The sequence below is a fragment of the Balaenoptera physalus genome, assembly GCF_965194825.1.
Source record: "Balaenoptera physalus genome assembly, chromosome: 7".
In the NCBI taxonomy this organism is placed as follows: Eukaryota; Metazoa; Chordata; class Mammalia; order Artiodactyla; family Balaenopteridae; genus Balaenoptera; species Balaenoptera physalus.
Window position 1 is genome coordinate 10,297,927 of NC_138886.1, and position 15,635 is coordinate 10,313,561.

At 37.9% G+C, this 15,635-nt stretch overlaps 1 protein-coding gene and 1 long non-coding RNA gene across 16 annotated transcripts in view; one reads left to right on the top strand and one right to left on the bottom strand.

Annotated features, from left to right (window-relative positions):
- LOC309663641 overlaps positions 1–15,620 on the top strand; it is a 51,358-nt gene extending 35,738 nt beyond the window's left edge. Inside the window, exon 3 of the long non-coding RNA XR_014265383.1 lies at positions 222–15,620. This is a non-coding gene — a long non-coding RNA (uncharacterized lncRNA). The remainder of the gene's footprint in view (positions 1–221) is intronic.
- Positions 1–15,635, bottom strand: part of GAPVD1 (GTPase activating protein and VPS9 domains 1) — a 73,983-nt gene that overhangs the window by 58,173 nt on the left and 175 nt on the right. The window lies entirely within an intron of this gene.

The window sequence follows — 15,635 nt, forward strand, 5'->3', positions numbered from 1 at the left end:
CGTGAGCCACAATTACTGAGCCTGCGCGTCTGGAGCCTGTGCTCCGCAACAAGAGAGGCCGGGATAGTGAGAGGCCGGCGCACCGCGATGAAGAGTGGCCCCCGCTTGCCGCAGCTAGAGAAAAGCCCTCGTACAGAAACGAAGACCCAACACAGCCGTAAATAAATAAATAAATAAATAAATAAATAAATAAATAAATAAATAAATTAAAAAAAGAAGAGGTAAACACTATGAAATTATCAATAGATGCTAATTAAAATAAGCACACCGTACTGAAAACATTAAATATATTATGTGGAAGTTTCATGAAGACTTAAAGGAAAAACAAAAGTGCTCAAAATTTACATTTATTCCTTACTTCTTAGCGGATAATTTCCAAACTCCTTAACCTAATGATTAAGGGCCAACCTTGCCTTAACACCTCACCTCCAGTCCTATCTCACACTATTTCCCTATATGAACCCTCCTGTTCCAGCAAATCTGCCTTTTCATTTTAATTTTCAATTCACCTTCATGTTTATATTTATATCACCTTATTTGCTCCTTCTAATTTCCAAGGCCTGGCTCAATAAAACCTTCCTTCCCAACCATATAGTCTGCCCCCAGTGATAAATCCCAACTCTGAACTCTTAAAGCAGTGCTTATCCATACCATTAAATTGGAACTGTTAATTTCTATTTTCACCTTTTTTTTTTTTGTTTTGGCCGAGGTGTTCAGCTTGCAGGATCTTAGTTCCCCGACCAGAGACTGAACCCAGGCCCTCAGCAGTGAAAGCGCCAAGTCCTAACCACTGGACCGCCAGGGAATTCCCTATTTTCATCTTTAGTGTCTATATCTTGTCCTTCCAGCAAGAATGAAGGGTCCCCTCAAAGGATGAGAACATCTCTTAGACCTATGTATCCCCAACCCCCAATACCACGGCCAAACACAAGAAGTTCTCACATATCTTTGCTAACTGCACTGTCGCAAGGTGCTCTGAGAAAAAGAACATAAGTAAAATCAAAGGATTTTTAAATTAACATTAGGCACATTTCACAATAATAAAATTTTTTTTCCCTGAAATTTGCCAGCATTTTCCAAGTTAGATAATTTCTTTTTGGAGTGGTCAAAAATTGGACTTTGAAATTCTATAAAATTCTTAAAAGCTCACTTGCACTTGCCACATTTTCTACAAAAATAAAAGCAATTATACCCATACATGTCAAGTCAGATTTTAAGCTTTTCAACTCATGTTATGAAGACTTATCACTGAGAGCCCAGCAGGGAGATTTTAGTTGAAGGAGTGAAGCACATGGGGTTTTTGTATCCTTCCAACAACAGTATAGAGGCTGGCAAACTACAGCCTGTGGGCCAAACTCGACCAGTTGCCTACGTGTATAAATAAAGTTTTACTGGAACACAGTCATGCCCCTTTGTTTATGTATTATCTGTGGCTGTTCTCATGCTGCATAGCTAGATAGTTGCCAGAGTCCATATGGCCCACAAAGCCTAAAATATTTACTAGCTGGCCTTTTACAGAAAAAGCCTGTCAACTGCTGATAAGCAAGCACACCTACTGTAATACAGAGCATGGAGAGGAAGCACAACCTGATAGGGTGAAATGTGTGAATTAGAAAATACATTAAAAGTTTCAAGGAGGATACACATATTATAAATGTTAGCAACTATGCCTGAACAAACCCCTGTGACTCAAAAGAAGGACTCTAAAGTAGGGGGAAATTATTTCAAATGTTTTATGGAATGAGAATCATGTTTCATATTTTCTTTGATGAAAATTTCTAATTAAAAGCATCCCAAGGGACTTCCCTGGTGGCACAGTGGTTAAGAATCCGCCTGCCAATGCTGGGGACATGGGTTTGATCCCTGGTCCGGGAAGATCCCACATGCTGTGGAGCAACTAACCCCATGCACCACAACTACTGAGCCTGCGCTCTACAGCCTGCGAGCCACAACTACTGAAGCCCTCGTGCCTAGAGCTCAAGCTCCACAACACAAGAAGCCACCGCAATGAGAAGCCTGTGCACTGCAACAAAGAGTAGACCCTGCTCGCCGCAACTAGAGAAAGCCCGCACACAGCAATGAAGACCCAAAGCAGCCAAAAATAAATTAATTAAAAAAAAAGATCCCACGTGCCGCAACTAAGACCCGACGCAGCCAAAGATAAAATAAAAATAAATTTTTTTTTTTTAAAAAGAGGTAAGGTAGGGAATTCCCTGGCAGGCCAGTGGTTAGGACTCGGTGCTTTCACTGCAGAGGGCCCAGCTTCAATCCCTGGTCGGGGAACTAAGATCCCACAAGCCGTGCGGCGCAGGTACCACCCACCCAAAAAAAGAGGTAGGGTAATTTTCATCATTTCACTAGGACACAATGAGACATACTCCATGTCATCACATGACAGAAGTGACCAAAACGAACCCTTCCATGAAAATAAGTGGGAAATATCAGAGTCATAATTAAAGAGGTGAGACAGACAACTTGCTAACATGATGAAACCTACACTTGTAAAAGGCTTATTAAAAGTGAAATTAAAGACCAACTATCTTCAGTCAAAGAGCATTTTTAGTAACATAATATGCCACACACAGGTATGGCTTTGAAATGTGAGAATAAAGCATGCTTTGCAAATAAATTAATGTGTCTAAGATGATCCGGTTAAAAATTACAGAGATGATGACAACTAAATGTAACGTGGTATCCTGAATGAGATCCTGGAACAGAAAAAAGACATCAGGTAAAAACTAAGGAAATCTGAGGGCTTCCCTGGTGGCACAGTGGTTAAGAATCCGCCTGCCAATGCAGGGGACACGGGTTCAAGCCCTGGTCCGGGACAATCCCACATGCCGCAGAGCAACTAGGCCTGTGAGCCAAAACTACTAAGCCTGCACGCCACAACTACTGAAGCCCGCGCGCCTAGAGCCCATGCTCCGCAACAAGAGAAGCCACTGCAATGAGTAAGCCCGCGCGACGCAATGAAGAGCAGCCCCCACTCGCGGTAACTAGAAGAAAGCCCACGCGCAGCAACAAAGACCCAACGCAGACAAAAATAAATTTAAAAATAAAATATAATAAAAACATTTTTTTAAAAAACTAAGGAAACCTGAATAAAGTATGAGCTTTAGTTAATAATAATTATCAATACTGGCTCACTAATTGTAGCAAATGCGCCATCAATATGAGATGTTAATAATAACAGACACTTGATTCTGGGTATATGGTAACTCCCTGTTCTATCATCTCAGTTTTTCTGTAAATTAAACTGTTCTAAAAAGTAAAGTCTATTTAAATTTTTAAAATTACATAAACAGGGACTTCCCTGGTGGCGCAGTGGTTAAGAATCCGCCTGCCAATGCAGGGGACACAGGTTTGATCCCTGGTCCGGGAAGATCCCACATGCCGTGGAGCAACTAAGCTCGTGTGCCACAACTCTAGAGCCCACGAGCCACAACTACTGAGCCCATATGCCACAACTACTGAAGCCCGCACATCTAGAGCCTGTGCTCCACAACAAGAGAAGCCACCGCAATGAAAAGCTCATGCACCGCAAAAAAGAGTAGCCCCCGCTCGCGCAGCAATGAAGACCCAACAAAGCCAAAAAATAAATAAATTACATAAATAACATAATTCTAAAACCAAGCATCCAATTTAGCAACTTTTTTCAGTATGAAAAAAATATACAAATTTGAGAAATGCATGTGAACACTGTAATTTATCAGTCTCCAACAACCACCATCTAGAAGAAGGATTAGCAGCTATCCCATGATGTCCCAGAACCCATTTATATCTGGTAACACATTGCGATGTTTAAACTATCACACTAAGACTATTTTATCTTTCAGTTCACTGTGATCAGAAATGAAATACAGAAACTTCCTGACACAAAATTTCCACAACTATGTTACATTTTGCACTAAATCCTGGTCAACTGAAGCAAGGCAAATATATTTCCTAGCCAGAATTGTTTAAGAAAAGCCAGTTTTTATATTAATTTCCATTTAATATCAAACTTTAAAAAAAAAGCCATTATAAGTAGTAATGGTTGAGCCTGAAGAGGAGAGTTTTGACTGGTGGTAGTAAAGCATATGGGTGCTTAGGAAACAAAAACAATAATAACTGCCATGCATTTCAGGCTCGTCATGTACTAGGCACCAACCAGGTGCTTTACATGGACATTCTCATTTAACCTGTGTAACACTCGTGAAAGGTAAGTATTCTTAGCCACTTTTTACAGATGAGGAAACTGAGGAAATTAAATTATTTTCCCAAGGTCAAGTTAATAACTAGCAAAGCTGAGACTAGAATCCAGGTGTATCTCGTTCACCCAGCTTTTACCCACCAAGCCATTTGCCTCCCAAGAGTGAGTGCTTTAATTTACAGTCAAGGTTACTTCTTCTAATCACCCCACTCTTTCAACAACTATTAATATGTCAGTCAGTAGCTGGACAACTCCCTCTTTCTTGGAAAGTTTCAAACTGCCTGAGGAAGTCAGGTTTAGTTGGACTTCAGGACTAAATGACCTAAATTCTACTAAAGAAAGGGTATATGAAAGTTTAGAAAAAGTTACTAGGGACTAATCTAGATTATTACCCTGATAATTAAACACACACACACAGCAGGTGCTATCTAAAGTATCTTTCTTTAAAAATTTTTTTTAGTATTCATTTATTTATTTTGGCTGCACTGGGTCTTTGTTGAGGCATGTGTGCGGAATCTAGTTCCCCGACCAGGAGGGAAGTCCCTATCTAAAATATCTTTTAAGACTTAAATGTGGGATTTCCCTGGTGGTGCACTGGTTAAGAATCCGCCTGACAATGCAGGGGACACAGGTTCCAGCCCTGGTCTGGGAAGATCCCACATGCCGCGGAGCAACTAAGCCCGCGAGCCACAACTACTGAAGCCTGTGCACCTGGAGCCCGCGAACCACAACTACTGAAGCCTGTGCACCTAGAGCCCGTGCTCCACAACAACACAGAAGCCACCGCAACGAGAAGCCTGTGCACTGTGATGAAGAGTAGCCCTGCTCGCCACAACTAGAGAAAGCCCGCACACAGCAACGAAGACCCAACGCAACGCAGCCAACAAAAAAACACATATATATATATATATATATATATATATATATAAATAAATAAACATTTTTAAAAAGATGTAAATGTACTAACAGAGTTCTGGGTATAGCACTCTAAAGTAAAATACAATGAGCTCAAAACTAGCTATATAATCTCTAGTGATTAATATAATCTTTCTGGAATTCAGTTTTTCAATGGAAAAACAAGGAATTATGGGTACCATTCCCTTCCCATAATTTACACTCTACGAATCTCCAAATAGATCCAAGTTCCCTAACTGGTTCCAGAACATCTTGGTCACCTCACTCTCTTTCTCTATGAGCTAACTGGGATTTTCTGTGGGCAGGTAACCTCAGATAGTAACCAATATTGTCAAAGTGATCTATACTCTTAGCATATCATCTGCCTTCTTCCAATGTGGGAGCGCATAAGATTAAAATGGCCCTTTATTGGAGAAGGTTCGGAAAATTCAAGATTATCATCTTCCTCCCAATCCTTCAAACTATTTAGAGTCTCATCATCTCAATAGTCTGCTTCCTGGTCTCTCCTTCCTACTGTTGAAGCAATCTTCCTAAAGCACAAACCTTGTCATGCTACTCTCCACTGCTTACAGGATAATGTCAACAATATGCTACAGGGTATCAAGCTCTCAACCATAAATCCCTCTTTTTATAACTCCTATCTCATCTCCCACCATCTCTCCACTTCCCCAAAATCAGATGTTGCTGCCATACTATATCCTAAAGTCTCCAACATTTGCAGATGCTATTATCTAGGCTTAAGAGGCTCAGATCTCCCTTACCTTCAAGTGAACTCGGATTTCTCCTTTAAGGCCCGGCCCCCAAATCTCTTCCCTCTGTGAAGCTCTGGGGGAACTGCTCCTGACAACAAACAGGGTGCATCCTTCCTCCCTTATGACACTGAGTGGGAAAGTTACCCCATTTTAAAGTCTCTTTCAGTTCTTCTATTTACATCATGCAGAAAATCTAAGCAAGGTGCCAATTTGTCTTCAACACTTCCCTAACACTTGCTAATCTCTCCTTTTAATTAAAGACAGAGGCCTCAAACTCAGCACCTTCTGCAAACAGTAGCAAGCTAGGTTTTATAACATTGCTTTGTTTTTATTATATTCAAGTTGCTTTCTATTTAGGGCAAGAGATGGTAGCCTTTCATTATGGTAATAACATAAAGCTTCTTTAAAAAAAGTTTTAAAGGTGTCCAAATTTAAAAAAAAAAAGACATTTAAAATAAACAATAGTATAAGCAGTTTGCAGATTTGGGAAAAATCATGATGTTACTCAAGGATTAAGCATGGTTAACTTTGTTATATACTGATGCCTACACCTTGACAGAACTGTCAGTTACTTTTTTTGTTCATTAAACAGGTACATTTCATCATAGTATTTATGTACTATTTATACTAATGTGATAGGGCAAAAAAGGACATAACTGCCATTTTTTAATGACCTACTACAATGTTAGCTGTATTTTATCAATCAAATAATTTTAATTTGAAGATTTATTTTAATTACCCACCACTTTTAAGGGACCTAACCAATTCATACCAGAGATGGGTGTCCTTTGCAAATATTTTTTTATAAATATAATCATGTTGAATTACAATGATTTGCCTAAATGTGTTTCCCCTTACAAGACTTACCTCCTCCAATGCAAGAATAGTTTCTTATTCATTTTATGTTTTGCTAAATTACATACTCTAAAAATCATTAGGTATTAAAAATAATGAGCTCATCTTTTTCCAAAAAATGGACAGACAAGCACAGTAAGCTTCATTTAACATACATCCTTCACTCATGCATTCAAAAAATGTTTATTAAACACCTACGAAGTGTTAAGCACTGAGGAACCGGACAGGTTAAGGTCTGCTCCTGAGGGACCCACATTCTCATAGGGATACATGACATTCTAATGACACTTTTGAGTCGTTGTCACAGACTGGATTTCCACATACCCTCTATTTAGAATCCTATGCCTACTCCTTTTAGTGGTCAGTTGAGCCCCACATAGGCAGCAGGGCCCAGCTCAAACTGAGAAGCCTTTACCAATCTCTTGACTCAGATACTTTCTCATAGACTATTTGCAACAAAATGCTGTTTTCTCAACAAAACTCCAAGTTCCCTAAAGTAGGGACATAGTCATCTTGGTATCCCCATTACTTGGCAGAGGAACTGGCATTTAGCAGGTGCTGAATCAATGTCTGAATTTATTAAAAAATTAGTAAATAAGTGACGAATGATGACGAGCAATGCTCCAGTTAGGAATCAGCCAACCTGCTGCTAACTTAGTTCCAAAATGACTGAAGAACAGTAACTAAATTTAAGTTGAAAACATCTACTAACTTCCCAAGGAGCATGTTTGAAATAATTATTAATGTACCAAAAAAGATATTTCCTCACAATTAAGAAACGTATATCATGAGAGGGGAAAAAAAATGGAAACAACTGATACTTTAATATCTTTAGTTGGTATTTTTGAAACAAAAGTAAACATTGTAGGAAAAAAGAATGGACTTAGTACCAACTATTCCCGGCACAAGTACAGGGAACTGAAAGGCACACTACTTTGAAGATGTAAGTATATAATATAAAGCCAGACAGTATCCAAAGTTCAAATTAACAGTACAAGACTTCTTGTTATGACAGCAAAACTCCAGACCCTACCAAAAGTGAATAAATAAAATACAGATGTCAATTTTACCCCCAATACATTAATTAATTTTCCAGAACTAAAAAAGACAAACCACAAAAATAGTGAAATTCATGCATAATAAATGGCTTCTGGATTAAGCTCAGATTTTATTAGACCACACAACTGACAGAATATCAAAACACTTGGACAGCTAATATGCATTACTTAGTAAATACTAATGTATCCTCACTATTCCATTCAAAAACCTTGGCTTTTTAAAATATTACTTGAAATCATTACTAATGGGACTGTTAAACAAGATTAAGCTTGAAAGACATTAAGTAAGTTATGGTACACCCCTACCATGGAATACTATGTAATTATTAAGAAGGAGGTAGAGGTACATGGAAAGGTATCTACCACGTACCACTAAGTGAAGAAAGCAAACTGCAGAACGATATGCATGGTAAGATCCCAGAGGCAGTACAGGTGTTAAAACACAAACCCCAGATCAAGACGACTTGAGCTCAAATCTCGGTTTTGCTGCTCACTAGCTAAGCAACCTTTGGCTAATTACTTCTCCTTGCCTCGCTTTCTTCATCTGCAAATGGATGTAAAATTGAAGCTTACTTCGTAGGGTATGTTCATAAGTTTGTGAGGGTTTAACAGGTTAACATATGTAAAGCACTTAGCAAGAACAAGTGTTAACTATAATTTGGGGGGGAAAAAAAGAAAAAATCCAAATCATATAGCATATGCATATACATGCAGGGGAAAAAAGCTTTCATTTTTGCATTGTTTTTAGTTGTTCTTTTTTTTTTTAACAAAGAACATTTATTACTTTAGTAATTTAAATTTTTTAAAAAAGGAAAACATAATAAAAATTTGGCACTAAGAGCTCCCCTGCTGAAAGATCTACTAGTACAATTACTTAAACACTCAAAACCAGACAAATTCTGTGAATAATAAAAAATGTGAAATTTTCAAGTCCAACAAAAAGGACACAGTACTTAATTTCTAGGTATAATTCAACAATAACATGCTACACACCAACAAGGAGAACTGCAATGGTATTAAAATTATATCCTTTTTTTTCCCCAAAGGCAATAAATAACACAAAAATGTCCACCTAATCTGGAAATGCATATCAGGAACTTTCATAATTATTTAAACCTTCATTAATTTTATTAGTCTGAAGTTATATACCACCAAATCTAATTTCCTCTTATTCAACAATCTCTAATGACATCTCTCTAAGACATATATAAATCTGGAGATCAAGATAAACCAAATAGTTAAAAAAAAACCTAAGACGCTTAGAACTCTTGAGAGGAAGATTTCACCACCCACATGCTTTGAGGAAGCTTTGGTCCCCAGCGTAAACTTAGCTTCTTCCATAAATACAGTGGGTATACAAAACTACCAAACAGAAGAGCAGAAAGAGAACTTGGAGCTTCAGCTGCATTTTTGCTGAGCTGTAATACTGGTAAAGCCTGTTTCAAGATCCAAGGGTACACCCTCAAATTTAAGGAAAGCATGTAAACAGCAGATTGACATGTCTATGTCATCACATTTACCAGAATGGTACTTCATAAAATTACAAACATTTATGGTGTGTTAGTTTCTGCTTTATGGTGTGTTAGTTTCTGCTTTATAACAAGGTTAATCAGCTATACATATACATATATCCCCATATCTCCTCCCTCTTGCATCTCCCTCCCACCCTCCCTATCCCACCCCTCTAGGTGGTCACAAAGCATGGAGCTGATCTCCCTGTGCTCTGCGGCTGCTTCCCACTAGCTATCTATTTTACATTTGGTAGTGTATATATGTCCATGCCACTCTCTCACTTTGTCCCAGCTTACCCTTCCCACTCCCCGTGTCCTCAAGTCCATTCTCTACATCTGTGCTACTCCTAGGTTCCTTCATAACCATTTTTTTTTTTTTTAGATCAGGCTATCGTTAATGTCGTTTTGTGTGTCCAGTTTTTATCCTCTATATTATGATTGTGCAAAAATGTTCATAGATGTTTTGCATCATTCCTTTTATCAATCTTTTGATACTGATCTATGTGTCTATCCAACTGTTTATTTGATACCTCCTTTTGGATGTTTGTGGGTTTTTAAAAATATATTTATTTATTTATTTTTTAAAAAAATTTATTATCAAACTTCAGACAGCATTATTATCACTGTGTTCTACCTAACAGGAACCTTCTGGAACAAAAAAAAGAAAATCTTGTTAGTTAAATAGCTTTTCAAAAATAAATAGAAGTCAATAAATGTTAGCAATTACTGTCATTACTGTTATTATGATGTTTTGGAATGATGGAATAGAAACTTACTCAGAGGGAGACTTACTTAATAAGTTACGTTCCATCAGAATCCAAGTTGGCCCACCACACCCTTGAATAATTAGATATTAAAAGGCACTTTATTTTAGAGAAATCGAAGTTAGATTCCTTGGTTCTAAAGGAGGTAAAGATGAAATAAAGTCTGCAAAAAGAATTAATCTATTCTTTCCTAAGCTTTTCTGACATAGAAATCCATATTTGTAAACATTTTGCAATTGTGCCTTAAGTGCTATGACTTTTAGACCTAATGTATTTTTGTCAGGTAGTCAGGATTTATAAACAGTGAAAGTAAAATCAAGAAATGGGTCAGAGTTCTGCGTTAGAAAATGAAAGGAGACAGTTCAAAGTGGGTTGAAAATAGATGACTTTAGCCTAAGTCCTAAAAACTTTTAAAATAGATGTATTTGGATAAAATTTAGATTGCTTGGGAAGATAATTTGGTTCTGATCCTGAAAAAAAGGAAATAGGCTAATATCCCAACTAAATTTGTCCTTTAAATTTTCCAATATTAATCCTTTCAAAAATTCACGGAAAATAAACTGAAAACATAAATTAGGTAAGGGAAAAAAAAAGAAGAACTGAACATGTTTGACGACACGCTTCCCACTAGTCTCCTGCGTGGGTGTACAGGCATTACATGGGAGCAAGACCAAGCAAGCACCTTTTCAGACAGACATCTTAGATTAATGAACAGACATCTTGCCTGTTTTTACAGTTACAGTATGCTTAAAGCCTTACATATTTTTTTCTTTTTATTGAAGTATAGTTGATTTACAATATTGTGTTAGTTTCAGGTATACAGCAAAGTGATTTAGATAAATAAATCTTTTTTTCAGATTATTTTCCATTATAGGTTATTACAAGATATTGACTATAATTCCCTGTGCTATACAGTAAATCCTTGTTGCTTATCTATTTTATGTATAGTAGTTTGAATCTGTTAATCCCATACTCCTAATTTATCCCCCCATCCCCTTTCCCCTTTGGTAAGCATAGGTTTGTTTTCTATATTTGTAAGTGTGCTTCTGTTTTGAAAATAGAGTCATTTGCATTATTTTTAGATTCCACATATAAGTGATATCATATATTTGTCTTTCTCTGACTTACTTCACTAAGTACAATATTCTCTATGTCCACTCATGTTGCTGCAAATGGCAATATTTCATTTGTTTTATGTAGAGGCTTATCTTCTTAAAATGGCTGACAAAAAAGGTGAATATGAAGATAATTTTGGCTTAATATACATAATTTAATTACAGTGTTAGTATTAAGTTATATTTTCCTTTCAGGTATAAATACTTAACAATTATCTGGTTCATCTTCAAACTTAAAAAAAAAGAAAAAATACATTATAGAGACCCTTCAGAAGTCTGTATTTTTTTTTAAACATTTGCTCAACTGTTCATTTATATATATTAAATATGAGAACTTGAAGTATCAACAGACATTCACCACTTCTTTTGACCTTTGCATTGCAGAGTTCAAAACTGGGTTTCAGCTTAGAAACAATGAAGAACTACCCTTCTGAAAATATTTTTACAAAATCATAATACATACTGAAACATACTTAAAAAAATCAGAAAATATAGGTAAACATAAAGAAGGAAATGTTAATTATCTATAGTTTTAAAAACCAGAAATCAAACAATTTAGTGTCTAAAGCTTCATCTAAAATGTGTACACAATACAGAAAGTATTGATCCTAGTTCCTTTACAAATGAAAATATCTTGATTAGGATTAAAGAGTTAAGGTCACAAATAATTCTATGCAAACACAAGTTTAGGTAGTTCAAATGTAAAAAAATACATAACTGAAATCCTTCTTACCTAAGAGAAAATTAATTCCAGAGAAGGAAATGTGTGGGTGAAAAAACCATAAAGTTGAAGGGGAAAATTTAATCATTTAAGAAAAAAATTTTTTCAATTTTTTTGGTCTTTCCAAAGCAAGTAAGAAGGATTCCACTTATATCAGACTTTTACCCGCCCCCCCCCCAAAATCATACTTTATCTTGGAGAATCGTAATGTATAACCAACTCCCCAATACACTCACTCCTAAAAAAATAATAATAATAAATAAAAGTGAAACATCTTACACTTGGGAATATTTCTTTTTGCTTCAATTTTCTGCAAATATCAGGGGTACTTTTTCCAAATAAACCAATTTAAACTAAAGCACATCATGTTTAAAGAGTGACAAATTTTGTACTGTTAGTTTCACCAAATAAAAGTTCATACATATTGTTGCCGTTTCCAGAATGCCATTATCAGGCAGCATCACCTGGTAAATTGCTAAGTGCCATCACTGGAAAGCTGCTCACAAACTCACAGTGGAGCCAACTGGGTGAAGTGGGAAGTGACAACGCTGTGACAGTGGCCAGGAAGGCACCAGAAGAGTAGCGCTTGTTTTAAAGTCAGGGATGTGGTATGAAGGTGGAAAAGGACGAAACCAAGTTGAAAGCTGGAACACCAAAAGATAACTACCAACTACTGAGTGAAAGCCATGTTACTGAGGCTTTACATATATTATTATTTTTGGAGTTAATCCTGTGTGATAGCTATTTATCACCTCCATTTTACAACTGAGGAAGCAGGTTTAGAAAAGTCAAATAACTTACTGCATGATCATTCAGCTATCATGCAGCAAACAAGGAATTCAAAACTAGATTTATTTGACTCCAAAGCCCAGACTCTTTTCATTTCCCCAGGCTGCCTCTCTGGTTCTTCAGTATATAGAATTCAGGTTCCCTGTGAGCAATTTCACTGTTGTGGGCTCTGGGAGGGAGAGATCCACCTGGAGGCAAACGGTCACATACTATCACCTGGGGAGCCTAGAGTTTTCTGCCTTTGTTCGTCCCAAGCCACCTTTATACATAATCTTTTCTCCCGTTTTCCCTTTTACAGACCTAACACACTGGATGGATGGATGGATGGATGGAAGGAGAGAAGGAGAGAGGGAGAGAGGGAGGGAGGGAGGCAAGCTGACTGACTTAGATGTTTATTTGATTTACAAACTCCTCCATCCTTGTCTTTGTTCAAGTTGTTCCCCGCACCTAAAGCCTTTCTCCAATATCCCTACAGCTAATCACATCTATGACTGAAGGTCCAGTTCAAATGGCATCTCCACATAGCACTCCCCAGTCTCCCACTCTCTCATTCAGTAGTAGTATCTCCAATCTAAATTTTCCTGACCCTTTATGTATAAAATAAATATACAAATAATATGCCAGATAGATATGTGCTATAAATAAAATAAAGGGGCAGGGGAGAAAGAATGACCAAGGGGGCAGTGTAAGGACCCAGAAAGTATCAGGCAAGACCTCACCAAGGCAGTGATTTGTAATACAGTGTGTTTAATTCAACACAAACTACTTCGGCACCAATATCTGTTTCACAAAATACTCTTCTTCAATTCTCCATACCCTCCCCTTAATCTTTTCCAGAAATAGTCTGCCGTAGTGGTTTTTCATTACTGCTATTATTTTAGAGGAAAAAAAAAAATCTCACACAAGATGTTGACAGGTGCTTTACAAACAGGTGCAAATTTCAAATCACGAATATTCTGAAAAAATGTTAAAAGTGATTTGTCAGTGAGAAGTCTGATGTCAAAATGAAGCTGAACTACAAGAATTTAAAATGGAATTTCAAGAAAATGACTTAGCAACTCTTCAACTCTATAATCTGCACATTTACTTTCTATCATATATGAAAAGAAGAATGGCAATAGGAAAATATACTTGAAGAGAGATCCTGCAGTTTTTCACTTAAGGATAGATGGGGACTTCCCTGACAGTCCAGCACTTTCACTGCCAAGGCCGGGGTTCGATCCCTAGTTGGGGAACTAAGATCCCACAATCCGCACACGGCACAGCCAAAAAAAAAAAAGAAAAATTAGACTATCCTCACCCCTTTAAAAGCCACACTATCTACATGACTTAAAGAAAACCAGCACATGCTAAAATTTTCTTTCACAGGCTTATACAAGAGCTTGGAGGGCTCAACCCCTTCAATCACTTGGAACTAGGAGATGCCTTAACACAAAAATCTAAGGACCAAAATACTCACTTCCCTTTCTTCCTCAGATTATTTTGCCGATGCCCCAGTACCCTGAAAGAAATATCTGTGGTCTATTCTATCTTTCAAAACTATTACTCTGATCCCAGTCAAATCTTTTCTCTTACTTCCCTGATTACAAAATTCCCTCTTTCATCTACACTATCGTCCTATCTGCCTTGACTTTTTTCTTATCTAATGAGAAAAATATTCTTCCAGGCAGACTTACAGATCCCCAAAACTTATTTCTACTTCAGGAATTCTTAATCTTTTTGTGCCATGGGTCTCTTTGGTAGTCTGGTAAAGCCTATGGACCCCTTCTCAGATTGCTTTTAAATGCATAATTAAATATATGAGATTACAAAAAAAACTAATTATACTGAATATTAGCAAAACAATGAAAACACCCTGATATTGCAATATATGTACACCTTTATTATCACATTAAGTAACAAGATCTAACAGTGGATCCAGTAATACCATAATTCAAAAAAATTATAAGCATAAATCATATTTTTAAAATGTTTCTTGGAGTATATCACAAATTATATTTTGAGATATCTGCAACAACTGTAAACATGACACAAAAATATCTGTAATTTTTATTGGTGACAAAGTCACAGGCATTGCTAATTCTACTGCGGTTTGTTGCTTATATTCATAATTGAAGGAAATGATAATACAGTTATCAGGTAATAAAAATAAAGACATGATTTTATCCCCATTCTAGTTCAAGGAGCCCCTGATTTCTATCCACCAACTGGTGAATCCCAGGTTAAAAATCCTTTCTAGTTCAAAACCTTGTTCTAACTGATTTTTGCCACAAATTTTAAAATAAAAACACTGATTTCTCCTTTGATCTAGCTCTCATCTGAACATACCACCATGCCTCCCTGTTTTTACGCAGATGTATACACAGAACCCTGTTCATTTCTATGATTTGCCTATCCAGCACCCATTTAAATTTTGCCAGTCAATAAAAGGCGAAATTGAAGGAAAGGAGATGGAAGCAACCAACGGCTCCTCACTTACAGACCTCCAACAGGAAGTGGAAAGATGCCAAGTATGGTGTGTACGTTTTTGGTAGGTGGGCTGCCCGACCCGTGAGTCCAGCTTGTCAAGAGTCTCCGAAGCAAGACATCTTCACCAGCGGCACTCCGAAGACATTCCACCTCCTCCTCGCCTTCCATACTCAGTTCCCTGGCTGCCAGGTCACTCGCCTCTGCCTCTCACCCGAAGCCACCCCGCGGTCCTCCTGTCCCTTCCCACCCCATCCCCCACGCGTCCCTCCCTCCAGTCCGCCCCAGGCTGCCCTGGCCCCTGAGCGCCGTCACATCTCTCCCCTGGACCTAACCGTGTGCTCCCACCCCCACGTCTCCCCTCACTGCAGGGAAGGGCCCAGGGGTCAGCTGGACCCGGCGGCCCACCGTCAGCGCGGGCTGCGGCCCTAGGCCGAAGCAGCACGGCCGCCAGGCAAGGAGCCGCGCACTCCGCGAGGCTGGATCGGCGACGTGCA